The sequence below is a fragment of the Gobio gobio genome, assembly GCF_949357685.1.
Source record: "Gobio gobio genome assembly, chromosome: 23".
Taxonomy (NCBI): domain Eukaryota; kingdom Metazoa; phylum Chordata; class Actinopteri; order Cypriniformes; family Gobionidae; genus Gobio; species Gobio gobio.
This window is the reverse complement of record NC_137119.1, coordinates 12,059,793-12,084,256: the sequence shown is the minus strand read 5'-3', so window position 1 is coordinate 12,084,256 and position 24,464 is coordinate 12,059,793. Positions and strand designations below refer to the sequence as shown.

The window sequence follows — 24,464 nt, the reverse complement described above, 5'->3', positions numbered from 1 at the left end:
CCCGATCCATCACTCGCTCCAGCACCAGTGATTTGAGCAGCCGTTGTCGGTACCACTCCTCCGTGCTGGCTGACCTCTTCGTCCCTGCGATTCCCTTCAGCAGCGAGGGCTCTTGGCAGTGTGTTTCTCCCAGGTTTCGGCACCAATGTAGCAAAGTTCAGGTTCAGGGTTCAAGTTCACAAGATAAACAGAAACAAAAAGAAACGAGGAGCAGGCTTTTCTTCCGACTGCTGTCTAAAACATCATAAAACAACTTAAAATGTCGCAGGCCTGGTCCTCTCTTGCCCTTCAACGGTGACATATAGTTTTCTGTGCATTGTCAAAGAATCAAAGAAAGAACAATCAATACCCTAGAATCTCCCAGAATGCACCACTACCTTTGACAGGACTCTGTGGTTGTGGATGTGTGCCATGTGTGATGTGAGTCTCCCATTTAAACTTTAATCTGAGCTCATATTGCAGCGACTGACCCTTGCCATGAGTTTATGAGGTGCTGAAGGTCTCAAAATTGAGACTTATTATTTATTGAAAGGGTTGAATGTATTAAAGAGAGCAGAGACTCGTCCTGGTCAATCTCTCTGCCAGTTTACAGTGTATGATTTATCCATCTATTATTCATCTACTATATTTGCGTTCTTTAGTTTTTACATATTGATTTTGCAGGACATGCAATCATTAAAACATATAGTTTTGACTTATTATTTTTGGATGATCCATATTTAAAGCCATTGTAAAACACCCAATAATCACACACCTCTGACGTTATTTGAATTCTAAATTAATGTGCCAAGTTACTTGCAATATAATAATGTTGCACTACATTGCTCTTTAGATCTAAATATATAAAACTCTGCCATGAGAGAGACTCAGCTTGCGAGAGAGCGAGTGAATTAACGGTGAAAGATGAGAGTACCAGGAGTTTATGTGAGCTGTGAAAACAGAACTGAACAAACACCAGGTTTGATTTTAGACTGGCTATAGTCAGATAAACAACATTTAAAAGGGTTATATCAGTCTGTAGAAACACGTGGCTGGTTCGCAACAGGCTCTATTTCGCCTGGCCGAGAACAGGCTCTGGCTCCAGAACCTGAACCATTCTGGTGGAAAAGGGGTGGAGGGGGTGAACCCCCAGGCAAGATGATGTCTTTCTTTGAGATTTTGAGTATCCTACACATCTGGAAGAGGACACAGTGATGTATAATCATTGAATAATGTTTCATATAACTCATTTATTACATACAAAGATTATTAGAGAAGAAGACTCCATTATGTTCTTAACACGTCTTTTTAAAATCCACAATAAATCTTTGATTATACCCACATCCCTTGTGAAAAAGAAGTACACTTTAATATTTTTCTTCTTTTTAAAACTTAAAGTCACACACATCAGGATTCATTAAAATATCTCCAAAGTCGAATTACATGAGGGTGAGTGATGACAGAATTTTCATTTTTGGGTGAACTATCCCCTTAAAGGTGCACTGTGTAAATTTTTGCGGCATCTAGTGGTGAGGTTGTGAATCGCAACCATCCACTGCTCGCCCCTCCCTTTTAAAGCACATAGAGAAGCTATGGTGGTTGACACAGGACAAAAATGTTGTCGTCTGAGAGAGCAGAGAGTGACTAGCGCTCTGTAGAGAAGGTTTTCCGTTTAGGGCTATTGTAGAAACATGGCGGCGAAAAATGGCGACTTTACTGTAAGGGGACCTGCAGTGTATGTAGATAGAAATGGCTCATTCTAAGGTAATAAAAACATAACGGTTCATTATGTAAGTTCTTTATACACCACTGAAAACATAGTTGTGTATATTATATTGCATTTCTATCAATAGATCCTTATAAATACCCTTAGGACTCTTTGTATGTATCTTTATATGCAATTCATAATTACTTGTATTGTTTTTGAAATATGGTTAAAGTGTACTGCCTAATATAATGACAGGCATTTATGGTAAACAAAAATATTATTGAATTTCTAATTAAACTGTAAACATCTGTAATGATGAAGTGCTAATTTAGTACTTTTAAAATGTATTCAGTCATTTTTTTCTTTTTCATTTTTAAATCGAATAAAACAGTGCAGTTAAAATGATAATATATATATAAGTGGACTTTTTTTTCATTAATGTTATATTATCTGCAAGTACAGTTTTTATATTCTTTTAAGATTTGAAGTACACTTCAAGTGCCCATTCACTAATATTAAGAACACATCTTTTGCACTAGGGGTTAGCATTCACATTATCCACATGATTTATTTTGATATATCTTCTGGAGCGGATCTCCACACCGAGGTGTCAAGATCCGCTCCAGAAGCGGTGACGCAGCGTCTCGTTCCCTACTCAGTGAACTAAGGTTGCAGACGTAACCGAGATGATTTCCTTTTGCATTGCAGAAAACAGCATCTTCTCGACCTGTTGACAACGCAAACTCTTCTAGGCCTCAACAACAACTACAGTGTTTAAAGTGTTTTTTTATTGTTTTATGACGTTTCCTGGGGTGTACTTATAATATTAGAATGCTTTTTACATCAAAAATTGTCATAATATATAAATAAAAGGCATTTTTCCTACCCTGATTTTAGCCTTTTGCTCCGAACGCTCCATTTTAAGGGGCGTGTCCGCTGTGAGACTTCAGTGTAAACACCCACTGCTGTGATTGGCTAACGTCTTTCCATTACTCCCTCTTTTAGCTCTTTTTACTATTACAGCTCTCATAGTTAACTAATCGTGAAAAGTGTTGCATTACATTTAGATCTATGGCATTATATTAAGATCTATGGCATTATATTAAGATCGTGGCATGCAAGGTTGCAGTGATGATCATTGTAGCCGATCACACACATGCTGAGTGCATGAAAGCAGTGATCTCGTCATTGCAACTCTACACATGTTTCTTTACACTAACGAATGCTTACATCTTCACTAACAGTGCAAACGTGATATAGTTAAAAGATATGTTGAATAAAATGGGAGTCAGTGATAAACGCGTCATTGATAAAATTTCCTGTTTTATTGACAGCTCCGGCATCCTCAACGGCATGTTTAGTGCTTTGTAGCTCGATGGTTTAACACTAGGCCTATGTTACATGCGCGAATCGGTGGGCGGGGCTAAACAAGCAGTGATGAAGTTGCCGTTGATCTTCTTCCGCAGAGGCTGTGTTTCACCACACGCTGATGTCAAGGTGTGGCATATTCTGAAATCGATCGTTTGCTGGGCCTGGTGTCTATAAAAGCTTTTCTTTGACTAACAAGGAAGTTTTCAGCTCTGAAACTTACAGGATATTCTTATATTACCATGACCTTTTATATATCAAAAGCTCAAGGGAAAGTTGATTTCTCAATTCATGAGCCCTTTAAGGGCGGGTAAAATTAGACATTCTTCCCGGGCAGCCAGTGAAGACCATACAGTAGGTGGTCATTATGCAAATTTGTTACAAGTTGGTTCGTGGAGAAAGTAAGATTGATTACAGACAACTCATTTCAGACAGTTCAGTTAGATCTCTGAAACTTTGCAGACCTTTTAAATTCACAAACAGCTATATTACACAATACCAGTAATAGTAAAGTAGTTTACTGTTACTGTTACAATCTACTTTAATTCTATGGTATGAATTCTGTGAAATTGCTTTACATCCTATTACTAAAAAAAATGGAATAACAGTATTTTGCAGTATTTTCTACGGTAAAATACTGGCAGCAGAGACGCCTGCAATATACTGATGCCTGCTATTAATTCTGTAACATAAATACATGCAGTACATTTCTCTGATTATTTCAATTTACAATACTCTCTACAAAATGATTGGTCATAAATAACCCTGGGTCAAAAAGGAACCCCAAAAGAGGTGGGAAATTTAAATTACACTGTAAATTACTACAGTAAAAACACAGGCAACAGTAATAGGCAAAGGTGAACATTTATTTATAAGCAAAAACACCAAAAGTGAATATAGGCTAGAGTATAAAAGCAACGTGAACATTTGTATGCAAGTAAGAAAAAGTTGGAAAAACATGGATAGCGAAGATGTAATCGTACTCAAACTCTGTGAAACACCCGTTCAGCACAGTTGTGCTATTGCTTCAAATGCACTAGCCGACAATGCATTGCAAACTACAGTACAAAACTGTAATACATAAATACAATGGATTAGTGTTAAAGAGTTTACATGTGCCCCGTGGACCCCTCTCTGAACTGTCCTTGACTTCCTGTCCGTGGGTTTATGGTCAGTCACTGTTCATGTGAACGGCTTACAGCCGTCAAATTCATCCGGAGACGTTCCCTCTGAATGATAAATTAATCTTCAAGCTTTGGTGCAGTCTGAGGCTGTTGAATACAAATCCAGAGTCTGTTCTGCGTGTTGAGGAGAACAGGTGGCTGATGTGCAATCATCGGCCATGGAGTTTATGCCTGCTGGACCCTTCTGGATATGGAGTTCCCTGATGTGCTTAGGGAAAGGTTAATGTATGTTAATTCAGATTACCCATGCCAACCCAAAAATGCTAAAACAACCAATATCCATCATTACAAGAGCAGTATAATTCCTCCAGCTGTATGGAGTTGCATTAAAGCTGAACAATCCATAGTGTTCATTTACTTAATGTGATTTGAAAGTGGCTGAAAGTTATTATGAGGAAAGTGTTCTAATCAACCTCACCCCTACACAATCTCCTCTCTGTAATTTGGAGATCAAGAATGTAGATTGTTGCATTGTTGTGAGCAAGTATGCTTTCTTAGAGTAGTTCATCACTTTTGCAGAGAGGATATTAATTACCTCAATCAGTCTGCATAATCAATGCTGAGTTTTAATTACCCCTGGATAATCAGTGAACCGCATGTCGTTCTTGCTGTGGCAGACCACGTCTGCTCTAATGAAGATCATGAAATGAACCCTGCAAGAAACTCACAGTAAGGCGCACTTCATGCAGTCTTGTGGCATTTGCTTCTGCGTGTTCGCAAGTGCATAGGACATCCTATGCACTCCAGAAGGGTGACCAGAATGGTTGAGAAGGGTCCCCTTTGTAACTGCTGTCCTTTTTGCCTAACCCGCAGTAGTACACAACAATGAAAGTGGTAAATGCACATTTTGTTGCTGCTTTTTTTTAAAGGGGGGCTATTCAAATGTTTAATTCTTGACTTAATTGGGATCAAAAATTTGTGGTCCCACACAGGGGCGGATTAAGGTCTACACAGGTCCCTAGGCTCAGGGATTTCTAGAGGCCCCCCACTCCCCAAAATATATACAATATCCCCGAAATCGAGCGAGCGAGAGAAAGCCTGTTTCCACCTGGTATTAATATGCGTTTTTGGTCAGCCAAGACGCATTACCGTTACATGGTATTATCACACGTTTCAAATGCGTCTTCTGTGATCACTTGCATTCAGGTTTTGTGGAGACACTCTGCTCTTTTTTCGTCACACTCACCTATATCACTTTCGACGCACAAAAGCTATTTCAGTCAGGTCCACTTAAAGGGTTAGTTCACCCAAAAATGAAAATTCTGTCATTAATTACTCACCCTCATGTCGTTCGACACCCGTAAGACCTCCGTTCATATTCGAAACACAAATGAAGATATTTTTGTTGAAAGCTGATGGCTGAGAAAGGCTTCAGATAGGCCTCCATTGGCATTCAGTACATTAATCCTCCCAAGACCCATAAAAGGCACTTAAAACGTCGTTACAAAGTCCATCTCACCACAGTGGCTCTACAATAATTTTACGATGCGACGACAATAGTTTTTGTGCGCAAAAAAAATCTAAATAACACCTTTATCCAGCTTGTTATTGTCTTCCGTGTGTGCCTCCACGGCGCATGCGCTAGAATATGACGCAGATCTGGCTCTAGGACACATGACCCAGAAGGGATTTGTTTACAAGCAGAGGAAGACGCACGTCTCAGCTGTTGGATTCTACATTGATCGTGCTTTAGGTCTCTGCGTAGTTCTCAAAATGGGGCTTAAGTGTGCATTTCATGGATTCCCAAACCCCGGCGCTACGTCATATTCTCGCGCATTCGTCGTGGAGGCACACACGGAAGACAATAACAAGCAGGATAAAGGTGTTATTTTGATTTTTTTTTGTGCACAAAAACTATTGTCGTCGCATCGTAAAATTATTGTAGAGCCACTGTGGTGAGATGGACTGTGTAACGACGTTTTAAGTGCCTTTTATGGGTCTTGGGAGGATTTTTAACCACGGTTTTCGGTTCGGTTCGGTTCTGATGGCTTGTTACATACATTTTTTGTTATTCTATTCTTAGGCAACAGGAACAGCAAGAGGTTAAAGAGAAAGAAGACTATTTTTTATTGCAATACTCTTTCTTTATTTTACTTAAAAGAATTGAAAAACCTTACTTAAACGTAAAACTTGACTTAAAAAATCCCTTGTACACATTCCTAGTGTATTGGATAATATATAATAAATATATATAAAGATTTACACTGGCAGCTCAGAGCTGTACCGCAGCATTTAAGCATGAAATTGAATGAATGAATGTAAAAATAAAACACTACATAGACTTCACTATAAAATATACATTGATTCTTAGCTACTGTATTAGTTTTTCAGTCAAGAGCAGTGAGTGATTTTCTGTCTTTTGTTGTTGTATTAACATTAAAGGGATATTTCACTCAAAAATGAAAATTCTGTCATCGAGAAATGAATACAGGTTTGAAACAACATTAGAGTGAGTAAATAATGACATCATTTAATACGTGAACTGTCCCTTTAAAGAGCACCTATCATGGAATTTTGAAATTTACCTTTCATGTAGTGTGTAACAGATCTAAGTGAACAAAAACATCCTGCATAGTTTGAAATATGACAGTGCACCGTATATATAGTTATTTTCTTTCAAAAGTAAGAGTCGACTCTGAGTAATTTTTAAGAATCGTTAGAAGACCGAAGCTTTTTCTCTGACTAGATGACGTCAACTTGTCAAGTTATTTGAATACGATACGCCCACTTATTGCGCTCCAAGACGCCAGTGAAAACTAGAAAACATCATGGCGACGAGACGCTGTGTTCTGAAGTGCGACTCAAAAGCAAACTTTTTTCATCTGCCCAAGGATGAGCATTTGAAGACTAAGTGGCTTGAAGACAAACCATACATCGTCGCGATTGAGTGTTTATTAGTCGTCAAATGTATGTTTCGCGATCTCAGGAAGCTTTTATTATGGACTTCTATTATGGCACATGGTATCTTCTTCGTCTGTCTGTACATGGACTACATGTGCACAGAGCGCCCTCCGGCTGCCAGTATGAATTGAAAACAACACATAAGAGACTCAATCGCTCATGATTAGGCTATATCTGCGCATTTTGAGGAAGTATTGAATAAAAAATACTCCTCTGTTTAGAAATTTGACACAGACATATGAGAATCTATCAATATGTCTCCTCATCTGCACACTTTTGAACTAAAAGCCCTGAGGGATGTTGATTTGTCGCGAGTCTTCGTGAGGAGAATAGAGGAGTTTTTTTTATGAATGAGATCAGCTGAGGCTCATATTACAATCAAACGGTACCGACGCGGTTTTCATATTCATAACTCCTGACACATATTAACAAATTACTGTCACTATAAGACTTTGATGGGCGTTCCGTTTCCGAAAATATCTGCACAGACTATACCAATCACAACTGACTGGGTCATCGGACCAATCACCGCAGATTAGCGTCACGTAAAGGCGGGGTTTTGAAAAGTGAATCACTAAAGGAATCATTTGAGAATCGCTGTCAAAACAGGTAAAAATAAATGCATATTATAAGAAAACTAAAGTCTTTTTTTGTCATTGCATGCATGCAAAACTGTTGTTGGGGACTTGGGAACTGTTGCGTGTTCACTGCCTTGTTGTCAATTTAAGACCTGCGTGCGTCTAATATACAGACACGATTGCGATTTTACTTTCACTTTAGACATAACCGACTGTGTTTATGTTAACCTTGTGTGTATTTGACAGTATTAGCGCAGTAAGACGAATACTTAGTCCAGTAATCACATGTTTGACAGGCTTTTAGTGCGCGCGCTCTGAAAAGCGCATGTTAAAACCGCGCACGCGAATGAAACCGGCAAGGCTTTAAAACGTGATTGTGAATAACTATAGTGTTCCGTGAGTATAACTCTACCACTAACGTGTGATGTCAATGTATGTCGCGTTGTTCAGTATTGGGATGGAGGCAAATGATAGAATTTGTAGAAAAATAATTAATTAAATGCGAAACTGAAAAAACCGCACTTCACTATCGCATATTGAACCGTGAATGCCGTTCCGAACGGTTCAATATTATATTGAGAATTGTGGCATATATATATACACACTGATCAGGCATAACATTATGATCACAAGGTGCGTTTACATGGAGCACTGTAATCGGTTTAAAAGTCCAATCCGAATAAAAATACTCCATATAAACACCTCAATCGGAATAAAAATGGCCAAACCGAATGAAATTGTAATCGGTTTGAGAGGGGTGGGATAAACCTTTTCATGAACCGATCAAACAAAAAATTCCACCATGTAAACGATCTGATCCGATTACTTTGAGTGCACGTCTTTCTGTGACGTGATATATAGCGCGCGCCTCCACAACTGAAGAGCGCTCACACCAGGCTAATGTTGACAAGAGAGGAAAGATAATTTTTCTGAGGTATTAAACTTTTTATTTCGTAACATGTTATGAACATGATGTTGGAATAATGACACAGACATAGCCTGGCTACACCATCTCATCTTGACAGCGTTTGTCCTAGGCTTCAACTGCGCCTGACAGAATAATTTATTTTTCTGAGGTGATTCTTACACTTTACGACGAATAATAAATAGCTTTTATAAAACTGTACAAGTCCTGGTGGCCGTTGAGAGCTGCCATTTCAACAGGGAACATTCAAGCTGCTCTCTGTTACTCAGTTAAGTTAGCTATAAAAAAAAATTCAACAACTGCTTCAAATTGGTTAAGTAACAATACCCACAGTCTACTTTAATTACTTTTTATGGTATCTTTCCTTAATCATCTGAAATATATATGTTTAGTACTACTAGTAATGATGCTGAGCACGTCTTGAATGCTTCATTCATGTTTCACCGTATATCCTATGTTTTTATTAATAATTTGAGTGCATTTTATTGTTAATTTTGTGTTTTTCAAAATAAATGAATTGAATTCATTTTTGATTCCGCATTCATCATTCACAGCTATTGAAATAGCCATTGTATAGGACATAAATTAGGTTAAACTACTGCATGTCCGCCCACAGAAAAATAAATAAATATAAAAATTACCAACACAGAACTATTGATCCACGATACGTAATGAATCTGAGGCGGCAGACAAACTGTGTGCGCATGTCACAAAATGATTCCTACTGAAAGTCAGCACATGTAAACACCAGATCGGTTTAGATAACGTCTCATGTAAACAGTCCACCGAATATTTCAATCGGAATGATTTTAATCGGAATGACAAAAAAGTGCGCATGTAAACGTGGCTACAGACAGGTGAAGTGAATAACACTGATTATCTCTTCATCACGGCACCTGTTAGTGGGTGGGATATATTAGGCAGCAAGTTTGTCCTCAAAGTTGATATGTTAGAAGCAGGAAAAATGGGCAAGCGTAAGGATTTGAGCGAGTTTGACAAGGGCCAAATTGTGATGGCTAAACGACTGGGTGAGAACATCTCCAAAACTGCAGCTCTTGTGGGGTGTTCCTGGTCTGCAGTGGTCAGTATCTATCAAAAGTGGTCAGCCAAGGCTCATTGATGCATGTGGGGAGCGAAGGCTGGCCTTGTGGTCTGATCAAACAGGTGAGCTACTGTAGCTTAGATTGCTCAAGAAGTTAATGCTGGTTCTGATAGTGCATCGCAGTTTGTTGTGTATGGGGCTGCATAGCCGTAGACCAGTCAGGGTGACCATGCTGACCCATGTCCACCGCCGAAAACGCAACAGTGGGCACATGAGCGTCAGAACTGTTCCACAGAGCAATGGAAGGAGGTGGCCTGATCTGATGAATCACATTTTCTTTCACATCCCGTGCGTGTGCGTCACTTACCTACGGATTACATGACACCAGGATGCACTATGGGAAGAAGGCAAGCTGGCGGAAGCAGTCTGATGCTTTGTGCAATGTTCTGCTGGGAAACCTTGGGTCCTGCCATCATGTGGATGTTACTTTGACACGTACCAAACTTTACTTTGTTGCAGACCATGTACACCCTTTCATGGAAATGGTATGCCCTGGTGGCCTCTTTCAGCAGGATAATGCACCCTGCTATAAAGCAAAAATGGTTCAGGAATGGTTTGAGGAGCACAACAAGATCCAGTCCAATCGAGCATCTGTGGGATGTGCTAAACAAACAAGCCCCACCTCGCAACTTACAGGACTTTAAGGATCTGCTGCTAACATCTTGGTGCCAGAAACCACAGCACACCTTCAGGGGTCTAGTGGAGTCCATGCCTCGACAGGTCAGGGCTGTTTTGGCAGCAAAAGGGGGATCAACACAATATTAGGAAGGTGGTCATAGTGCTATGCCTGATCGGTGAATATTATAGTTGGATTTTTATTGTGGACTTTTGCCAGTACTTTTAAGTGTTTATATTTGGATTTTAATGTTTTTTTGTTTGTTTTTTTCTGTTTTTGGAAGGATGCATTTGCAAAGGATGCATCTGCAGCTAGTGCACAACATTGAACATTTATAAAAACGGTTGCCAACCACATAAAATGAAAACAAATGATTTATTCTTCTGTTTGTATTTATAATCCAGTATTTATATATTTTTTCTCAAGTGGGTTTTAAAGGAACTGCTTCAATGACAACTATGTTGTCCCTATAAGCCCTCTAAGCTAAGAACACAATGAACCTTTCCATAAAGATAATTTTGTCAGTTTATGACAAAACATGAGTGTTTAGATGATTCAACCTCCATTAAATGTTTACTTATTGAAGAAGTTTTCAGATATCTGTCAGAAACATGTCAAACTTAGGACTTAGGTGGGCTTAATGGGGTCACTTTGCCTAATGATGTGATTTTTAAGCACTAAATCTGGCAGAACCTCCTGCACCGCCGAGTGCTGACAGATTTTGAAGTACTTATGACAGACCTCCCTACAACTCACAGCGATATGCTGCCCGCCCAGCACTTTTTGCCATTCTTTTGCATGTAGTTCAGCAGTTTCTGACATTTTGACGCTCTCACCACTTGCTCTGCACTACTGTCAATCCCACAATCCCTCATACAAGTCTGCCATTCAGCTCCCATAGAGAATTAATTGAAAATGCTTTTCACTCTGTCAGTGGACATATATGTTAACCCTTGAATGCATAAAGGGGGTCAAATTGTATCTGTATTCTTATATGGAATTTTGAATACATGTAAAAAAAAAAAAAAAAAAAATGCATTACTTAAAAATCTGCTGTGACTTTTTTGCCCCTAGCCAAGAATTTGCATCATACACCAACCCTGTGTCTGAATTTCAGAGTATTCATAAAACAGCTGGCAAAAAAGCACTTGGATAACCTACTACTCCTGCCATGATTCAAAAGTTTAACAGTTTGAACAGTACGGGTCATTTTGACCCCCTTTATGCATTTGTGAAGGTTTTTTGGTTCATGCGTGGGTTAAGAAAGCCAAACTTTCTCAATGGTTTCGCTCTCAGCCGCCGAAAGTGTTCCATTTGGCTGTCCTCATATGATCATGTGGTTTGGCTGGAACAGTTTGTGATGCTTATAGCTGTAATAAAGTGATTTTTATTTAAGATTAATGTACTTTAAGGCGAGACACTACAGGTGAATAGGGAATTTTTTTTAATTACAAGATATCACTGTGAAACTTCTCCAGTTTATTACTGGCATAAACATAAGGAAAAAATGTATTACACGTTTTGTGTAAATTAATGTTTTAATATGCAAATGAGGCCTTATATACTTAAATATACGCTCAATTGCATACTTTTCCAAAAACAAAATCTTGAAATTGGAAAGGACCATGTTTAAAATTCTTGGTTCTATTTGTTGACATGTTAGATGAGAGGGCTTTTACAGAGGGGATTCTGGATATCTTATTTTGTGCTTTAGTAAATTAGAGAATACTGACAATAGCCTTAAAAAATCAATTTTCGCCATGTTTTTTGGAGTCAAAGGACCTATAACTCAGGATAGGAATGATATATCAACAAATCCCTCTGTAAAAGCCTTCTGACTGCAAAGACTGCAAAAGTTGGTGCTTGTAGTTGCTACTGAAGTGGATATATCTGACTCTGAGTGTGAGAAAAAACTCATTTTGAGAAAACGGCCTTTAAAGTTTTATACTGTATAACTGCATACATTTCTATAAAACCCCCAACCTACAAACAAAATATATATTCAGTTAATTAATATCAGTAGTGTATAATATTTAAAACACGTGGAAATTGATAAATTAATAAATTATTAATAGCAATAGCTATTAGAGAACTACCTTAAGAGAACTACCTTAACAAACGCCAGTCACAAAAACTGCAGATGAACTGTCCCTGTTTGTTGTATTGGTCCATCTCTAACTATTTGAATCTAATTCTGACGGGGTTTCGTCGTCTAATCTGTTGTTGTTTACTTTCTTTTTACTAGCTCTTGCTACTTGCTCTTTTCTGTGAGCGTTTATGAGCCGATTTCAGCGTTTTCTGCACTTTCTCTCGGGTGGAGAATACACAAGCAATCGGCAGCGCGTAAGAAATTCACATGACCAATCAGATGTGGTGTTTGGCTGCAAACTTTCGCGGTTGGTTAGTTCTACAAAGGAAATGTCCATATTTGGATTAGCCAGCGGTGTGTGTGAGACTGAGAGCTTTATAATGATACCAAGCATGACATGTTTCTGTGAATGGAGACGGCACGAGAGATCGCGCTAGAATAACGTTTGATGATTTCGGGTAGAAATCTAAAGGCGCACGGTGACAAAATATAATGAAATAACCACCTTAATGTGTAATGTTGACATTTTTTTTTATTTTGACATGAAAGCTTACATGTTAAGGGAGCAAACTGGCCCAAAATCTCAAAATTGACCACTGCATGAAAAAACGATGTTTTCACCTGCCGTGTCTCGCCTTAAGATCATCTCTCTTTTGTCATCTGACTTGCATCCCATTATTCAGTAATCTTAGGGGCTTGTTTTGAGGACACATTATGATATGCAGCTTCTTGCTTTTCTGATAACTAGTTTCATCAGTTACCCATGTACTCTGCCATCCCCAGATCATTAATCTGATTAAAACATGTGTGCGTTTTGTGAGCAGGCATACGATGAAGTGTCATTACAGCGTTTTAGACTGCAATATCTTACTAAGGCTCTCTACTGCCCCCTACTGAAGTGAGCTGCTGAACTGACTTGTATTGTTAGCAAAGAGAAAGGAAACTGTCATTTCTGTTTCCATGAGTTTCAGTGTTTCATACACCCATTTTCTTAATAACAGTTTGTTCTGCAATAAATATTCATGATCCTCATATGCAATGCATTTATTTGCTTGCACCAGAGAAGTCCTTAACCTACGGTTTACAAAAAGTAGTTCAAGAATGAAATAATTACATTCAATTCAATCTATTTAAGGGGGATTATATATTATCATCTCCTTTGTTAAGGAAATCAATACTTTTATTTAGCAATGAGACATTAAAGTGACCAAAAGAGACAGTAAAGAAATTTATAATGTTACAACAGAATTTTCAGATAAACAGTTCTTTTGAACTTCTGCTCATTAAAAAGTCCTGAAAAAATGTATGACGGTTTCCAATATTGAGCAGCACAACTGTTCTTAAAATGAATAATAATAAGAAATGTTTCTTGAGCAGCAAAGCAGCATATTAGAATGATTTCTGAAGGATCATGTAACACTGAAGACTTGAGTAAAAATGCTGAAAATTCAGCTTTGCTATTACAGGAATAATTACATTTTAAAATATATGCAAATAAAACTTTATTATTATTTGAATTTTAATAATATTTCACAATGCTACTGTTTTTTTTTTTTTTTTTTGTAAATGCTTATAAACATAAGATAAAATCATACCAACATTAAAGGGGTCATAAATTGGCTTTTACATTTGTGTGGTTTTTACATTCAAAAACATCATAATGAATAAGTAATAGGCTATTTTCTACCCTGGTTTTGGGCCTCTCTCCTGGAACGCTCTGTTTTTATGGGCGTGCCGCACTGAAGACTTGGAAGTAAACGCCCTCTGCTATGATTGGTTAACAGTTTTGCATACTAATGAGTTTCGGCTTCCCCGTCAGTACATGTGGGGAATTGTTTTGAAAACTTTCAATGTGGAGAAACGACAACTGGAATCCACCCACAGGGCTCGCAAAATGTCTATCAAACAAACACAAGGATTTATCTCTCATCCACCCGTGATTAATATGAATGTTATTTTTTATTACTTGGCCCGCCCGATCGGTGGATATATCCCCGAACCGTGCATCACTAACACACACACACACCAAGTACGTACGTACATCAGCAAAACTTCACTGCAGACAAATCAGCATTTTCAAAACTTCCGCAACATAATCAGTAGATATCAAACGATCTGTAACAATGCAAAAAAACATTTTTTTTACTCACATAACGTTAAGTGTTGCACCATTCCTGTCAGATCCAATATAGAAGGCACAGCATTGTGTTTTAATCTCAGTCTGTCTGCAAATCCAGTCTCGACCTGTGTCTTGTTTACAAACAATTCCTCTGTGAAATTAAGCGAACAATCGTGCAACATCTTACCCACGTGAGCTGGAACTTCATTAAAAATAAAGTTCAACCACACATTCCTAATAATAGAATCCAAAGGAAGCTTATGCAGGAACTGTGGTCTTCCACAACTAGGCACAGCGCAATATCTTGCCATTTTCGGCATGTTTATTGCTCGGTAGCGCGATCCGTTTAGCTCCACGAGTCGGTGGGCAGGGCTACAAAATCAGGCGTACTTATTCGTCTGTTGAGGCGGTGTTTCACCACACGCTGACGTCAAGGGTTGGTATTCTGAGATTGAGCGTTTGTTGGGGCTGGTGTCAATAAAAGCTTTTCTTTGACTAACAAGGACGTTTTCAGCTCTGAAATTTACAGGATATTCTTATCACGATTAACTTTTATATATCAAAGGCTGACTGAAAAGTTTATTTCTCAATTCATCATGACCCCTTTAAAGGGTTAGTTCACACAAAAATGAAAATTCTGTCATTAATTACTCACTCATGTAGTTCCAAACCGTGGTAATTAAATTACGGTCTATGGAGGGGGAGAGCTCTCAGATTGTCTAAAAGTGTAAAAATCCTTTAGATTAGCTGATAATGAGGCTGATGTGTGTTACACACACCACTATATCACAAGAGAGCATAATCACACAAAATGACCAGCGCACCTTTCAATTTGCTACTCTGAGACATAACACTGATGCTCTATCAGTATTCTGCACAAAAGAGTTAATGATGCTGTTCTTGAGATAAAACTGAGCATGAGTTTGGCTCTGGGGACGGGTCAGGATGGTCGACTAGTCTCCTGGTTCACACTGACGGCGTAAGTGCTCCTGTTTGATTGCAACAAGCAGGAGTACTTTGTGTTTCTGACAAGTGACAGCTGGAGCTCTTCAAAAAATAATAACGTGAAACAGTTTATTTCCTTTGATAACTACTATAAATTATTAAATGGTCTTTATTTAATATTCATGAGGAGGATTTACAGTGAAATGGTAATTTATTAGTACACAAAACAGAAGCTAAACCTCACAGCACATATGACGTGTCTAAATCCAGTCCGGTTTACTGAATAGAAAGTGTTCTGTTGAAAGACTTTTTTTAAACAATGGGTGATTCAGTCCATAATGAGAATCAAACCTGTGACTTTGGCTTTGTTAGTCAACATAAAATCAAAATTGACATTTTTATTATTTTTGTTAATAGAATATTACAGTATTTAAATGATTTATTCGTGCACATCATTATATATTTTTTAGATTCATGTACCCTTATAATCTTTAGTCAAAATAACTTCCCCTCCCTCTTGCAGCATCATCTTTTTCATCATGCCATTTCATTGGCAACTAACTGAAATAAAAATTTTAAATTAATATTATTATATTAATATAATAGTATATGAATACGGAGTGTAATACCAAGTGCAAATAGCACTAAGTCTAAGGCTCCTAAGGCAAATGGAGTTAGCTCTTCGAGCTCGCTCTTCTCCCTTTACCCATCACATCAGCATTTACTTTAAAATAAATGATGAATAAAAATTAAGAACATGTTCTAAACGTGGAAACAAAGTGCTTAACGAAATGTTTAATAGTATTTATTGGGTAGGGTTAGGGGTAGGTGTAGGGAGGGCTTTTATTGTCCTATTAAAGGGATAATTCACCCAAAAGTGAAAACTAGCCCATGATTTCTCACCCTCGAGTCATCCTAGGTATGCACTCACCTAAAGGATTATTAGGAACACCTGTTCAATTTCTCATTAATGCAATTATCTAATCAACCAATCACATGGCAGTTGCTTCAATGCATTTAGGGGTGTGGTCCTAGTCAAGACAATCTCCTGAACTCCAAACTGAATGTCAGAATGGGAAAGAAAGGTGATTTAAGCAATTTTGAGCGTGGCATGGTTGTTGGTGACAGACGGGCCGGTCTGAGTATTTCACAATCTGTTCAGTTACTGGGATTTTCACGCACAACCATTTCTAGGGTTTACAAAGAATGGTGTGAAAAGGGAAAAACATCCAGTATGCGGCAGTCCTGTGGGCAAAAATGCCTTGTTGATGCTAGAGATCAGAGGAGAATGGGCCGACTGATTCAAGCTGATAGAAGAGCAACTTTGACTGAAATAACCACTTGTTACAACCGAGGTATGCAGCAAAGCATTTGTGAAGCCACAACACGCACAACCTTGAGGCCGAGGGCAACAACAGCAAAAGACCCCACCGGGTACCACTCCACTACAAATAGGAAAAAGAGGCTACAATTTGCACAAGCTCACCAAAATTGGACAGTTGAATACTGGAAAAATGTTGCCTGGTCTGATGAGTCTCGATTTCTGTTGAGACATTCAGATGGTAGAGTCTGTTTGGCGTAAACAGAATGAGAACATGGATCCATCATGCCTTGTTACCACTGTGCAGGCTGGTGGTGGTGGTGTAATGGTGTGGGGGATGTTTTCTTGGCACACTTTAGGCCCCTTAGTGCCAATTGGGCATTGGGTTTAAACGCGTGAATGGCCATTTTGTATTGTTTTGTTTTGCAAGGGTCCCTGAGACCCAAAACCAAACATAACTGCCTTATAACAATAAAATGCTTCCTTTACAGTAACTGCAAACCAACCTACTAGTTTTGATTATGCATCCATGTTAGGCAGGATGCAAGCTATGTATGGAAGAACTACATAACAAGTAGCTTTTTTCTTCTTTCTTTTTTAAATGAAGTCAAACCAAAACTACTGCAATAACACAAAGTAGTGTTCGTAATGACAAATGGCTTTAGCTGAGTGATTGTGTTAGCATGTGCTAGTGGAGCTGAGCAGACCTCTACAGACCTTCACCCTCACTGAATTATCTTCTCAATGAACTCCAGCTAATTAAGTTGCTAATGGTTTGTTAGAAGCCTGTTATTACCCTGATGAATCCAGTGAAGGTGATGAACAACACTAAAGTCATGTTTGTTAGGGCTTATTTGAATTTAAATGAGAATCTTAGAAATGTGCTGCTTGCAGACATAGAAAGATGTGTGCTGACGCGTGGAACGTGAACAGTGGACTTGATCGATTGATCTCTCATTGGTGCAGTATGATCAATGAGGAGCAGAAATGTCAGAAGAGAACTCTAAAGGAGACATGTTCTAACACGTTCTCTATTTGTACATTGCCTGAGTATATTTAGACCAGAAAATGTGAGAACTTACACTTACAACTAAAGTGCTGTCCATGGTAAACAGGCAGCAGCTTTAAAACCTAGTCAGCTACTTCCCTGTTTATTGTCTACACACACGTCTTCTTGAGGAATATTCACACCCACAGAGAAAAAGCATAGTGATTGATGAAAAAATCATTCAACAGTTTTCTCTTTGAACAAATTACACCGTGTGGTTGTGCATTTTTTCAGAAGAACCGAGGATGCATTGAATGCACTGAATTTGTGAAATTTGTGGAAAGACTTATGTGATAGACATATGTAAGGGATCGCATATGTATCACAGAATAAACCCTGACAGAGTGATCAGGCGTCACTCTGAAGGGGTTTATTCTGCGATAACAACCGGCTGGATGTACATTACCCCGCTTATTACACGGCTACTTGTCTCAAGTAAATTAGACACGAAATATTGTCTTGAGTTTAAATATTTTATTATATCTTATGCAAAGATTCCGTGTAGTTTTAATTCCAATAGTTCCAATAGTTTTAAGCCTTTATATATTGCTGAAAAGATTTGTTTTTACCATATATGTTGAAATTAATGCTGAAAGGGATAGTTAATCCAAAAATGAAAATTAGCCCATGATTTACTCACCCTCAAGTCATCCTAGGTGTGTAATGACATTCTTCTTTCAGACGAATAAAATCAGAGTTATATTAAAAAAGTCCTGACTAATCCAAGTTTTATAATAGCAGTAGTTGTAGCTCTGTTTTTGAAGTCCATAAAAATGCAGCTGTCCGTCAAATAACGTGCTCCACACAACTCTGGGGGGTTAATAAAGGCCTTCTGAAGCGAATCGATGTGTTTGTGTTAGAAAAATATCCGTATTTAAAACTTTATAAAGGAAAGTTCCGGCCGTGAAACCCTTGAAGTCTTCCATTGTAACCCGTGGTGGTTAAGTGTTTTTCAGTCACAAGATGGCGCCAAACAATCAACGACAGCTGAGTGACACGTTAAGCATATAAGTAGTACCGGTCAAGATAACTTGTAAAACCCGGATGAGCGGTGTGTTATTCACTTTGGCGGTTGTTATCTGGGAATAACTGTGTTTGACCCCCTTTCGCCTTCAGAACTGCCTTAATTCTACGTGGCATTCATTCAACAAGGTGCTGAAAGCATTCTTTAGAAATGTTGGCCCATATTGATAGGAAAGCATCTTGCAGTTGATGGAGATTTGTAGGATGCACATCCAGAGCACAAAGTTCCCGTTCCACCACATCCCAAAGATGCTCTATTGGGTTGAGATCTGGTGACTGTGGGGGCCATTTTAGTACAGTGAACTCATTGTCATGTTCAAGAAACCAATTTGGAATGATTTGAGCTTTGTGACATGGTGCATTATCCTGCTGGAAGTAGCCATCAGAGGATGGGTACATGGTGGTCATAAATGAATGGACATTGTCAGAAACAATGCTCAGGTAGGCCGTGGCATTTAAACGATGCCCAGTTGGCACTAAGGGGCCTAAAGTGTGCCAAGAAAACATCCCCCACACCATTACACCACCACCACCAGCCTGCACAGTGGTAACAAGGCATGATGGAGCCATGTTCTCATTCTGTTTACGCCAAATTCTGAATCTACCATCTGAATGTCTCAACAGAAATCAAGACTCATCAGACCAGGCAACATTTTTCCAGTATTCAACTGTCCAATTTTGGTGAGCTTGTGCAAATTGTAGCCTCTTTTTCCTATTTGTAGTGGAGATGAGTGGTACCCGGTGGGGTCTTCTGCTGTTGTAGCCCATCCGCCTCAAGGTTGTGCGTGTTGTGGCTTCACAAATGCTTTGCTGCATACCTCGGTTGTAACGAGTGGTTATTTCAGTCAAAGTTGCTCTTCTATCAGCTTGAAGTCGGCCCATTCTCCTCTGACCTCTAGCATCAACAAGGCTTTTTCGCCCACAGGACTGCCGCATACTGGATATTTTTCCCTTTTCACACCATTCTTTGTAAACCCTAGAAATGGTTGTGCGTGAAAATCCCAGTAATTGAGCAGATTGTGAAATACTCAGACTGGCCCAACAACCATGCCACGCTCAAAATTGCTTAAATCACCTTTCTTTACCATTCTGACATTCAGTTTGGAGTTCAGGAGATTGTCTTGACCAGGACCACACCCCTAAATGCATTGAAGCAACTGCCATGTGATTGGTTGATTAGATAATTGCATTAATGAGAAATTTAACAGGTGTTCCTAATAATCCTTTAGGTGAGTGTATATACTAGATACATGTATCAATCACGCATAACATTATGACCTTGACTTAATATTGTGTTGGTCCCCCTTTTACTGCCAAAACAGCCCTGACCCGTCGAGGCATGGACTCCACTAGACCCCTGAAGGTGTGCTGTGGTATATGGCACTAAGATGTTAGCAAATTGCGAGGTGGGCCCTTCATGGATCAGACTTGTTTGTTCAGCACATCCCACAGATGCTCGATTGGATTGAGATCTGTGTAATTTGGAGGCCAAGACAACACCTCAAACTCATTCCTGAACCATTTTTGCTTTGTGGCAGGGTGCATTATCTGCTGAAAGAGGCCACAGCCACCAGGGAATACCGTTTCCATGAGAGGGTGTGCATTGTCTGCAACAATGCCTAGGTAGGTGGTACGTGTCAAAGTAACATCCAAATGGATTGCTGGACCCAAGGTTTCCCTGCAGAACATTGCCCAAAGCATCACACTGCCTCTGCTGACTTGCCTTCTTCCCATTGTGCATCCTGGTGCCATGTGTTCTCCTGGTTCTCCAGCGACGCAGGCACCCGGCCACTCACGTCATGTAAAAGAAAACGTGATTCATCAGACCAGGCCACCTTCTTCCATTTCTCCGTGGTCCAGTTCTGATGCTCACGTGCCCACTGTTGACGCTTTCGGCAGTGGACAGGGATCAGCATGGGTACAAATCCTTACTGGTCTGCTGCTGTGCAGCCCCATATACGCAACAAACTGTCTATTCTGACACTTTTCTATCAGAACCAGCTTCTTGAGCAATTTGAGCGACAGTAGCTCATCTTTTCGGACCACACGGGCCAGTCTTCCCTCCCCACATGCATCAATGAGCCTTGGCCGCCCATGACCCTGTAGCCGATTCACCAGTGTTCCTTCCTTGGACCACTTTTGATAGATACTGACCACTGCAGATCAGGAACACCCCACAAGAGCTGCAGTTTTGGAGATGCTCTGACCCAGTCGTCTAGCCATCACAATTTGACCCTTGTCAAACTCGCTCAAATCCTTACACTTGCTTGTTCCTGCTTCTAATATTTGTCTAATATATCCCACCCACTCACAGGTGCCGTGATGAAGAGATAATCAGTGTTATTCACTTCACTGTCAGAATGTTATTCCTGATCAGCATATGTCTATATATATATATATATATATATATATGTCTATATATATATATATATGTCTATATATATATATATATATATATATATATATATATATATATATATATATATATATATATATATATATATATATATATATATATATATATATGTGTGTATGTATATATATATATATATATATATATGTGTGTGTATATATATATATATATATATAATGTCTATATATATATATATAATGTCTATATATATATATATAATGTCTATATATATATATATATATATATATATATATATGTGTGTATATATATATATATATATATATATATATATATATATATGTGTGTATATATATATATATATATATATATATATATATATATATATATATATATATATATATATATGTGTGTGTATATATATATATAATGTCTATATATATATATATATATATATATATATATATATATATATGTCTATATATATATATATATATGTCTATATATATATATATATATATATATATATATATTGAGATATAAGTTTGAAAATGAACTTGAAATAAATTCAGAACTTTGTGTAAGAAACTTGCAATTCTGAGAAAGTTTGAGCTGTGAATTATAAATTATGCAATTTTGAGAAAATATGTCAAAATTGTTAGACGTTTTCTCAAAACTTGCAAGTTATAAGCTCTATATTGACATTTTAAGGAAAAAAATCTCAAGATATAAAATCCTAATTTAAAATATATATATATATAAACAAACGCAAGATGAAAATAGCAATTTTTCAGAAAAAGAATTGCGAGATGTTAACTCAGATTTTCAAGAAATAAACTTGCAAATGTGATCAATCAATCATTTTATTTATGGGCACCTTTCAAGACACTCAAGGACACCTTAAATATAATAAGATGCGTGAACAATAAATGGGTAGAAAAATACACAAAAGCTATATCAATCCGAATAAGCTAATCTAAAAAAAAAAAGGTAAAGTTATAGAAGCAGAAGACCTGAGAGATCGGCTAGGTGAATACACATAAAGAAGTTCAAGCAAATATGAAGGTGCTAGATTATGGAGAGCCTTATAAGTGAAAAGTAAAATCTTAAATTGAATCCCATACCTAACGGAAGCCAAAGGAGTTGCCTTAAACCTGGAGTAATGTGCTCAACTAATGGTGTTCGTGTAATGATCCAGAGTCAGAATTGTGTTATTAAGTTGCAATTCTGAATAAAAAGTCTGTATTGCGAGATAAACTGAATTGCGTGAAAGAAAGTAAAAATCGTGCTGAAAATGTTTCACAATGCATTGTGGGATTGCTCTATCCATGAATTATATGTGTAATGATGCTTAGCTTTTGGTCCTATTTGGAACAGCCTGTACACAAGGGCAAATTAAATGTTTTGTAGATGAAGAAAAGATGATGGAAATGCTCAGTCTGAACAGTAAAGTCTCAGCTCATTCAGCTACAGTTGTGTCCTCTGATTAAAGAAGAACAAGTGTAAGAGGACTGTGTGTGTGCTAGACACGACATTACTGTCCTCCAGCTCTCAAAACACACACTCCTGTTTCATCTGTCATTCAGCTCTGCCATTAAACCTCCCTGTGTGAGCAATCAACAGCCCAACAAGCTTCCTGGCTCACTACTGAGAGTGTGAGTGTGTTTGTCAGAGTAAAGGGCACAGAGATACAGGCAGAAAACAGGAATGAGAGAGAGATGTGTTTGCAGGGTTTCTGACATCTCATGTCTAATGAGAGCCGTTTTTGTTGTTTTGTACAGAGATGTCTGCGGCAGGCTTGCTTTGGTTCATCTATGGGTCAGCATCTCTTTAATGATCAGATTCATCGTAAAGTTCCCATGATACTCAAAAGCACTTTCTCCAGAAACATCCGCATCATGCTCTGTTGGCTTTAAAATATTTTATTGAAACTCTGAACTGATGCAGTTATTGTCTTAAGTGGCATTAAAGGGCTAGTTCACCCAAAAATCAAATGTTCAAAGCTATTGTATATGGACCATAGACTGTAAAAAAATATGGACAACGCGACTTCATTCTCTTCCGCTGAAGTAATTGAAGCCTCCGGAGGTCTGAATATGGTGCTGACATCTGACATCAGTAGCGATCTCGGGACCGGAATCTGCGCGGTAGAGAGCAGGAAGTAGAGACGCGATATCAAAAGCCCGCCCACACTCTCGCAGATGAAGAACAATTCATTATGTCGGTGTGAAATAAACAGTTATGGAAATGTAGAGATTAAAGCTAAAGCTCCAATTTCCTCCCGAAAAAAGTCTGTTAGTGCCTCAGTGACATCTTCACTCAGAGAAGCCGTCAATCTCAGCTGTCAATCATGACGTTACATCCCCCTTTTTATAGCATCAAATAACTAACTAAAACTAAACTTATTTTAAAAACGAACACTTGAAATGAAATCATCGTGATAAAAACTGCCTACAATGACAGAAACCAACTTTGGGAAAAAAATGTTTGAAGTGTAATTTGATTGTTTAGTTTGTCTGACGTCCATTAGAAAACACGGAGGGATGGGGTTATGAGCTATACTGGGACCAACCACCTGGGGGCGATCGAGGCGTGGAGGCTTCAGTTTCTGAGAGGAGTGCTACAGGCTTGATATGGACCCAGAAGACTTGAAATGCACAGGATAGTGGGATATCATTGGCAGTAAAGGATGCATCTATACTGCGTTCAAAGGCCAACCAAATGTAGGCATCTCATTAGACAGGATGTTAAACAAACATGGATCCGGATGTGCTGTGAGGATGATTCTTAGCATAAAAAATAAATCTGCCAATCTCATGTTAATCTTGAGTATTTATAGAGTAGTATTGCATCTTTCATATCTCAGAAGAGTCTTTAGTTTGATCATATTTATAAAAGACAGATACGCTGTACCAATTCTTTCCGAACACAGCCGAGCTCATGGAGGCATGCAGTGGGTGGAGCTAAAGAGTCATGAGCACACACACACACACACACACAAAACATCGTGGCATATCTGGATATCTTTCAATTTACTATACGTTCATGTTTTTTACATAATGCACTTAAGCGCTGATTGCCAAACAAAACAAAGACATTTGATGCAGTTTCACTCACCGCCTGCGGTTTCGACTCATGCAGGAACAAACAAACACACTTGCACAACTTCGTTGCTGCTCCGGAAAAA

General features: G+C 38.4%; 1 protein-coding gene across 1 annotated transcript in view; it reads left to right on the top strand.

Annotated features, from left to right (window-relative positions):
• The window catches only part of dpp6a (dipeptidyl-peptidase 6a), a gene marked incomplete at its 5' end in the record, with an annotated part of 90,266 nt that overhangs the window by 4,385 nt on the left and 61,417 nt on the right, over positions 1 to 24,464 (top strand). The gene's annotated exons all lie outside the window — the stretch shown is intronic.